The sequence below is a fragment of the Lactuca saligna genome, chromosome 8 (assembly GCF_052625555.1).
Source record: "Lactuca saligna cultivar CGN05327 chromosome 8, ASM5262555v1, whole genome shotgun sequence".
Lineage (NCBI taxonomy): Eukaryota > Viridiplantae > Streptophyta > Magnoliopsida > Asterales > Asteraceae > Lactuca > Lactuca saligna.
In genome coordinates this window covers 52,848,652-52,858,498 of record NC_136424.1, presented here as the reverse complement: position 1 = coordinate 52,858,498, position 9,847 = coordinate 52,848,652, and positions in this window count along the sequence as shown.

Sequence of the window (9,847 nt, the reverse complement as noted above, 5' to 3'; positions counted from 1 at the left end):
ATATTACCTAACATTTCACAAAGTTAACAAAAATATTATACACCAAGATGTTAAAAAATGATGCAACCTAACATTTCACAATTAACAGATATATTGTTTGTGGATACAAAATATGACTGATAGATGAAGTCTGTAACAAAATCCAACCATTCTTCAAGGATTGCATCGATATAATCATTTGTGAAGTGAATGATATTGAACATACATTGAATGAAACATAAATAATATATAACATAAATATCACTTCCATTATAGAATAAATATTATATTGAGTTATGCTTTATAATACTAGGAATTTAAATACAGTCGGTTAAACATTTAGGCATAATAATACATGATAAGAATAATCAGCTTCCGCTGGTTCCATTTATCAACAATTGCTTCGGGGGTGCAAGCTTCCATATCTTGGTTTCCTAGGAATATATATGGTTTTGAAAATGTCAACATAATGTTGGTGAGCTCACTTGTTTGAAATGTTATATCTTGAAAATACTTTTTATATTAACTTTGTTAAGTTGTATTAAGTATTTTAAAACTCTAATGTTGATTTACTTTTAAACCAAAAATATCTTTATAAAAAGGGTACGTATACCAGAAGTTATATATATATACATATATATATATATATATAGGGTTAGGTTCAAATGTTCCTAACAACTACAGTGTACTTGTTAGTACAAATCTGAACCAATGGATGAAATATAATCAATGGTAGGGTTAAGTTAAAATGTTCCTAACAACTATTGTGTACTTGTAAGTACAAATTTGGACCAACGGATGAAATATAATTAATGGTAGGGTTTTGTTCAAATGTTCCTAACAACTATTGTGTACATGTAAGTACAAATATGGACCAATGGATGGAATACGATCAATGGTAATGATATGGGGGTCTATGATATCACAATAGGATAACATGAACCATATAATCAAACAAACTTCAGTATAAGAGAATTTTTTTTAAGTAACCTATATTAAAAAAATGAAATTTTTAGATTTTAAGGAATAATTAATTCCCTTATTTTTAAAATTTTGAATATTTTAAATTAATTCAAATTTAAAAATCCGATTTTATTCTGTCAGAATGTCATAATTCCAACCATAAACTAGTAAAGATATTTTCAAATTTATTCTATATTTCCAATGCAAATATTTTTGATAATTAACATGATTTAAGAATTCTACATATTATTCATATACATCTAAGTTGGAATGTGGTTTTATGATTATATTCTTAATATACAATTGAAAATAAATACAAATCCATACATATTCTTACATACTAATAGCATTATTCATTTTAATATAGTTATACATATTCTAACAGGATATCATAAAAAATAACTAAAATTCTTAAAAAAAATAGCGTTCTTGAATATACAATTATTGAGGTAATACACTTGATCTTTTTCAATGGTCCAGATAATCCACTTGATTCCTACCATTCTTATGAAAATGTGATTTATTATCGTAAGCATGTAATTCTTCGCAGATATACTTGTTGTTGAACTCTATTCCAAATCTTTATCATGTATGATCAATATTGAATTCCTTCTCCATGTCATTCTAAAAGAATAAGATGCATTGCTCGTTAGTATTATCAGTTAAGCAACTATATTTATTGTTAACAAACATTCTCAAAGACATTATAATATAATGCATCTATACAAATAAATTATGGCAGAATACATTACATAATGCACTTAAATTATAATCTTTTCTTCTATATGTATAAACATTCTAAAGCATGTATAAATGTATTCTGTCAAAGTTACTAGCAACACATGTTTTATGTAATATTTACATTCTCATATAATGAACAAGAGTTTGCATATCTACTTTTGAGAATATAAATATTTTTAATTCACTACTTCAAGTCTAAAGTAGAATTTCTACCATATCTATTTTTACATATCTGAAAAAATGAACAGGTGTTTGCATGAAATATTTTTAATTCACTACTTAAGTTGAGTTGGAATTCGAGAGTCTATTCTGATAGAACTTGAATTCAAGATTCCATTCTGAAAGAATGTTGTAAGGTGCATATATAACAAAAAAAATGGTTAAAAAAAGCATCAAAATCTAACTAAAAAATCAAACTTCCTACATACATGGTTCTTCAAATAAATCCTATAATATGTTGTGATTACTTGTGATTAATGTAGCTGTAAAAAACGACTTTATGTAATTAGATGAAATGAATAAAATGATGTCGATGGATCCCAAATTACCATTTTAAATTCTAATAGAATACATACCACATTGTACAGTCAAGTAACACCATTAACCAAGTTAAAATTCTCTTTCGGATTCTTCAAGAATTTGAACATCAAATTCTTTTCATGTATTTCCACAAACATCTGTTGTGCAGCACATATAGATAATAGATAATAAAAGCTCAATTATATAGAAATGAAGAAAATTTAATTTAAACAAACATACATCTCCTAATTTATAGTCTCTAACATGTATAACGCATAGTATAACGCATAACAATAAAAAAGATTACGGAAAAGCAATAAAAACTTCTAACATGTATGATGCAAACAAATAAAAACTATGATCGAAAATTAATGCAAAAGGTAATAAAAAATTGTCAAAAACAAGTAAATATATCACATGAAAATGATCCATTTCAAAATTTGCTATTGAGAAGATTACATACTTGCCATAAAATCAATTGATAAATTTCATTCATTTTAAAACTCAAAAAACCACATTGAATGTAACCATTACAAATTCCAATTGGTAATAGGTTTGGCATGTATCCAAAACGTTATTATCAAACATGTTAACCTAGAAAAAATCTTAAATACTCTAATAATAAATTGATTTGAAAATGAAAAGAATTTTAAAAATAAAAAATGTCTTACCGTGTAATAATTTGGAAACAAGATACTGGGATGATTCAACTCAATCAAAAAATACAGTGGATCAATATCAGTGTCGATTGAATGAGATAAACGTTAGGTTGAAGAATTAATCGTTGTCGAGTGAATGGAAAATCTGGCAACGAGCCAACAACCGGTGTGTAGAAGAAGAGGGACGCATGGATCTTGGTGTCGTTTGATAGGGTGTGCAACAACCGACGGTGGAGGAATCAGGTTGTCGGTGCTTCTGGCTGTTGTTGGGTGGAGATTGCCATATGCAAATAGGAGGATCGTGGTGGAAATCAGGAACACAATTGTGAAAAGGGAGAGAATCATGATTAGTAATTGTGTAGTAGGGTTTTTAAGATATAGAATGATGGGTTTTAAGGAGAACTGGTCATATATCTTAGGATTTTCCATATAAAAAGGTGCATAGATTACTATTATGCCTTTAAATGAATTATTTAATTATTTATTATTTTTTAAATTCTCATTGGTCGTCAAACTATTGACGGAAGATTGTGTTCCCATACGACGCTTCATCGGACGTCATAAAAGTTAAGACACTTATCCCTACTCTGACGCGACCACCTTGGTTGTAGCTAAAAACCATAGGGGGGATGTCTACCCCGTATAGATATATACATAACTCTCTTCTTCACTTAAGATTAACGATTACATGCCGAGGATTTGGCTAAAATTAATTAGCTAATGTGATGAATGGTTGTCTCATATAACATTTGTTATGTTTAGCTGTTAAAGTATTTTGTTGTTATTGTTGTTGTTTATGTTGTTGTTATGTGTGTGTCTATATATATATATATATATATATATATATATATATATATATATATATATATATATATATATATATATACGCACACACACACACACGTACACACATACACTCTATTTATTTTAGGCGTGCCCCCGCTATTCCGTTAGATTAAAACAAATGAAGGGATGTGATATTAGGGTACATGTTATTAACATGGATTAACATGTACTATATAACTACAATTAATGAGTTATAAGAGTAATTATGACATTTTATTATGAGAGAGAAATAAAAAAAATACCTAAATTTTAGAAATATAAATAAAATAATAAATAAAAATCAAATCAAATCTCATATTTTATCCAAGACGTTTAAATCAAATCATATTCACGATTTCATTCAACACGTATGAACATATACTTCCATTATTTCATTCTTTATTCTTATAGAATAGGATTTCATTTAATGATTTTTTTATTTTTTCATTCTTAAAGAATACAAATTGTTGAGAAACAACATTTTTAAAGAATACACATCATAAATTAGACAGTAAGATATCAATCTTTAAAAATTTATTTCAATATAATCAACAATTCATACTATGATAATAAGAACCACTCTTAAAACAATCATTTTTAAAACATAAAACAAGAATATATACAATTCTTTTTAAAAAAATATAGTGTAATAAGAATTACCATTTTTAAAACGTAAAACAAGAATATATACATCATTTAAAAAAATTTCCACAACTTTATATAATACATTCTTTAAGAATATAACGTCATTCTTGAATATACAAAAGTTTTATAATATATACTACATTCTTTAAGAATATGACATCATTATTCAAGAATATGTCTTTGTTGTTTGATGATTTTCCCATGCATCTATCTTTACCTCTTTATGTTTGAACCTAAACATACAAATCATTCAATTAAAACACACAACATGAGAAATTATATGATACAAAATAAATCAAGAACATCCATTAGATAGAACCAGAAGCAATACACAATTTAATAAGCCAAATCTTCAAGTGTATGTTCTAAAGCATATGAAACCAAAATGCTAACTAATCATGCTACCAAAAACCTAAACTTAATTATAATTTCAATAAACCAAAGTTAAAAAGAAAAACCAAGATCCATGTTTACTTTGGGTAAAAACTAAGTTATGAAGGAGAATGAAATTTTGTTAAAGAATTTCATTCTATTAGAATGAGATTTAGGTATAATGACATTGTGCAAGAATGACAACCATAAAATTGCATTATAGGGCTTATGATCTAGATTCTTGAAAGAATGAAATGATAAAAAAGAATACATAAAAATCCCCTATTAAAATGACAAATTAATCATAAATTAATACACTTGAAGAAATATTGCCCATTAAAACTCAAGTTTTCCAGAATGTTGGTAACAAAATTTTTAAAAAATTTGATATAAGCAACATACATGAAAAAAGATATCATATACCATTAACTAAGCCGAATCTACAAAATTTAGCACTAGCATAAAAGAGATTATATGTATGAACATGAAAAAGATTTGTGAATACTCACTAAATATAAACATTAAAAAGGTAAAAAGAATATGTGAATTATGTTTATATACCACTTACCGATTATAAGTATTTTTTAGGTTTTAGCTAGTGGCCTGACAAAAGTCATTCAACTTTTATCAGGCGAGCATAAGAGCTCTCTTCTAATACTAATGGCTACAAAAAAAAGTAATAGACTAAAGAAAAATTCAGGATTGAAATGTGTATGTAACCATATAAAGTGATTCAGGTTCATATACTAGTTATTGATTATGGTAGTCAAATTAAAAGCCAACACCTACATCATCAGAGTTATTGATTATGATAGTCAAATTAAAAGCCAACACCTACATCATCAGCCTATTCAGTATAATTCTAACTATAATTCTAATTGAGAAAAACCCTACTTTGTATCCAAGTTAAGATAAAAAAAAATAGGAATTGATGACTTACCAAAGTGCAAGCCAAATAAGAACACATAGAATAAGAATTATCATTATAATAAATTATTCAACGGACTTGATGCAATTTCAGTTCATACCTACTGCAATTTTGTGAAAATCAAGATTTTGAAAAGAGAATATAGGTAACCTGAAAGGGTACTCTTGAATCAACAGTGAAGAGGAAGGTATCAATTGTCTCTTGTAACATATGGAGGAAGTTTTACCTCTAGAGGATCTCCATCAGTTCGTTATCTTGACTCGTTTGGGAATCAATTTGAACATAAAATTAATCAAAGAACTCAAAAGTTTTCTGATTTGGGACTCAAGATCAGCTTATCCTTGGAGCTGATGTTGGAACCCCCACCGGTGTTAAGGCTTATTAGATTTCACCATTAACAAAATTAAACAAATGAATGAGGTCGATTATGTTCCCTTTAATTACATCCGATTCCTGGTTTTTTTAAGCACAAAACATCGTTAGGTCATGCTGGTAAGTAAGGTCGTCGTCTCCATTAACAAAACAGTTGTCGATGAGAGTGAGAAAAGGAAGGGAACCAGAACTCCCGGATGACGTTGTTGGCGTCGGTCCAGATGAGATGGTCGGGTATGGTGGTTTCTCGTCGGAGACGATGAGTAACTCCAACATTATCCTTTTTCGTGAAATCATCTTCCTAGCCTGATAGTTTCGTGCCCTAGCCTGTGGAAAATAAATATTGTTAATGTCTTCCTTAATTATAGGTAATTTATGTTTGAATATTAGTTTTATAATTTTAGATAGTACATTAATTCATTGTAGATTTCCAAAATTACATTTTTAAAATGATTAGACCATATTTGGTCATACAATCACACAATAGTTGTGGCTTATATATGAACCTAAATATATATATATATATATATATATATATATATATATATATATATATATATATATATATATATATATATAGTAACATCCCGAAAATACGAGCCAGAAATTTCATTTTTAAATACACATACTTAGCAAAACATTAGAATAAAACATTCATCGATCATATCATTTCATAAAAGATGTGCGTGTCTGGAAATTAGTTTATAAAAAAAACATAATAAAATCAGAGTACAAATCCCCCAAGAAGATTTCATGGTGCGGAATACAAAGCATGTGTGTGATGTGCTGCTACCGCGCCAGCTCCTTCCCCTTAGAAGAAGAGGTACCTGAAACCAAAACTAAAAATTGTAAGCACGAAGCTTAGTGAATTCCCCCATCATACCACATACCATACAATCACATATCATACATATTGCCAGGCATTTCTGGGGTGCCCGACCTACTCGGTACGACCATTCTGGGGTGCCGACCTACCCATGTCAAGCCATTCTGGGGTGCTGACTACCCATGTCAAGCCATTCTGGGGTGCTGACTACCCTTCAGTCCTAACGACCGAACCTTGGGGACTATTTCACCCCTACTGCTACTATCACATATACCATAGCATAAAATATTATCAGACATATCTGGGGTGCCTGAACTACCCTTCGGTCCTATCAACCGAACTCGGGGACTGGTCCCCTCCTACTACCTCTATCACATATAACATAACAAGCTAACATGCAACATATAATCACATACTATCAGACATGTCTGGGGTGTCTGACTACCCTTCGGTCCTAACAACCGAACCTTACTACTATCACATACAACAGATCATGCTAGCATATAACATATCAGGTAGTAGCAAACGTAGATGATATCACAAAGACAATCATCTATCATACGTCTCCTACTGGTGGGCCGGCATTGTGGCCTTAGACCCACCGCTACTAGAAGGTAACTCACCTCGAAAGTAGCTGCTGAAGTATGCTTGCTGAGCGTCTAACTGCTGGATCGCAAATCCTCCGGCTATAAACCATAAACATAGGTTAGACACCCATAAATACCCTTAGGTCAAAAGATTGACCCTCCCTAGGCCCAAGGTCAACTCCTTGGTCAAAGTCAATGTCCATTTGACTGGACTCGCCGAGTCATGGCATGGACTCACCGAGTCCTTTTACTACTAACCCGGTCCTACTCAACCAGTCCTTCTTCCCACTCACTGAATCACCCTTAACTCATCACTTGGTACGATTGAACCGACTTGTGACCCGACTCGCCGAGTTTGAAGAACAACTCGCCGAGTTCCAGGAAATCTTCATAGGACTCGCCGAGTTGTTCATCCAACTCGCCGACTCTAAGGCCATCTTCATGGAACTTGCCGAGTTCCTCCTTGGGACTCGCCGAGTCCCTATGACCCATTTCTCATATAGGCCAAATCTGAGCCATGCAACGCTTCAAAACCATAGATCCATGTTCCTTGAGCATGCTTATCATGTAAAGTTGCAAACTTTACGTGCATGCATGGCCCTATAAGCTCAAAAGGTCAAAACCAAACTCTTCAAGAGGTCATAGACTCAATGGGGACCTCAATCACCTCAACCACAGGAACTTTATGCTACTAATTCATCCAATAAGTCCATATCAGAAGTCCTTTTGGATCATTAAGCACCACACTTGGAGTTTGGTGTTTTAGGGCTTGAAAACCACCCATTTGGGACAAAAATGGTAACTAATGATCTAAAGATCAAGGTAGAGACTTTTCTACCTGAATGGAAGCTTTTCCCTGAGTAGAGTTTGGATCTACTCCTTTCCATGCACTTCTTCAACCACCTCTTTCTTCTTCTAAGCTCCAACCTCCTTCACAAGGCCAAAAACACTCTTAAGAACAATATGGGGGGCTTGGGTCTCACTCTAATGCTCTCTGGAAGTGTTAGGGACAAAGGAGGCCAAGATAGAGTGTTTAAATAGGGTGCAAACACATGGATTAGGGTTTTTGCCCAACCAGGGCCTATTCGCCGAGTCCGGTGACCGACTCGCTGAGTCCGGAGTCCAACTCCCACTCCTACTCGGCGAGTTGGCCCATCAACTTGTCGAGTCGAAGCCAAAAATATATTATTTTAAGAAAATAAATAGCAAGGAGTATGTACCAGGAACCAGGTGCTACAAATCTCCCCCACTTATCTTAGACTTCGTCCTCGAAGTCTGCTGCTCGATCCCGAAATAGCTCAGGGTAGTGCCCCATCATCTCTTCCACTGGCTCGCAAGTCCACTCCGAACCCTTTTGATGCTGCCATTGCACCTTCACGAGTTCCACCCTTTTGTTCCTCAGATCCTTCGACTTTCTGTCGAGGATTGCCACAGATCGCTCGATCTAATTCAGACTGTCGTCGACCTGAATATCCTCCAAAGGCACCACTGCCGAGTCGTCCACCAAATACTTCCGCAACTGAGAGACGTGGAAAGTGTTGTGGATCTGGCTGAGTTCGGCTGGTAGATCCAACCTATACGCCACCTTACCCACCCGGGCTATAACGCTGAATGGCTCGATGTACCTTGGGCCTAACTTACCCCGCTTTCTAAATCGGATGATGCCTTTCCATGGCGACACTTTCAGAAGAACTATATCCCCAACTTGAAATTCCAAGTCTGAACGGTGCTTGTCGGCGTAACTCTTTTGCCGACTCTGAGTAGTCTGAAGCCTGCTCTTGAGCTTCTGAATCTTCTCTATTATCTGGAGCACCTCTTCAGTGCTTCCCATGACCCTCTGGCCAACCTCTCCCCAACATATCAGGGTCCTGTATCTCCGTCCGTATAACATCTCGAAGGGAGGACAGTCAATACTCGTGTGGTAGCTATTTTTGTATGAGAACTCCGCTATAGGAAGATAGGTATCCCAACTACCACCGAAATCTAGCACGCATGCCCGCAACATATCCTCAAGTGTTTGGATGGTCCGCTCACTCTGACCATCCGTATGCGGGTGAAAGGCAGTGCTAAAATGCAGACGAGTACCCAACTCATCATTAAACTTCTTCCAAAACCTGGAAGTAAAACACACATCTCTATCTGAAATCAGTGATATTGGCACCCCGTACCGCGCCACAATCTCCTTGATATAGATATCGGCCAACTTCTCGGTCGAGATGCTCTCCTGAATCGGAATAAAATGAGCGCTCTTGGTCAATCGATCCACGATGACCCATATAGAATCCACTCCTCACGCAGTCCTGGGAAGCTTTCTGATAAAATTCATCGTAATATCTTCCCATTTCCACAACGGAATATCCAACGACTGCATCTTGTCGTGCGGTCTCTGATGCTCGGCCTTGAGCTTCCTGCAGATCAAGCACCGCTTGAC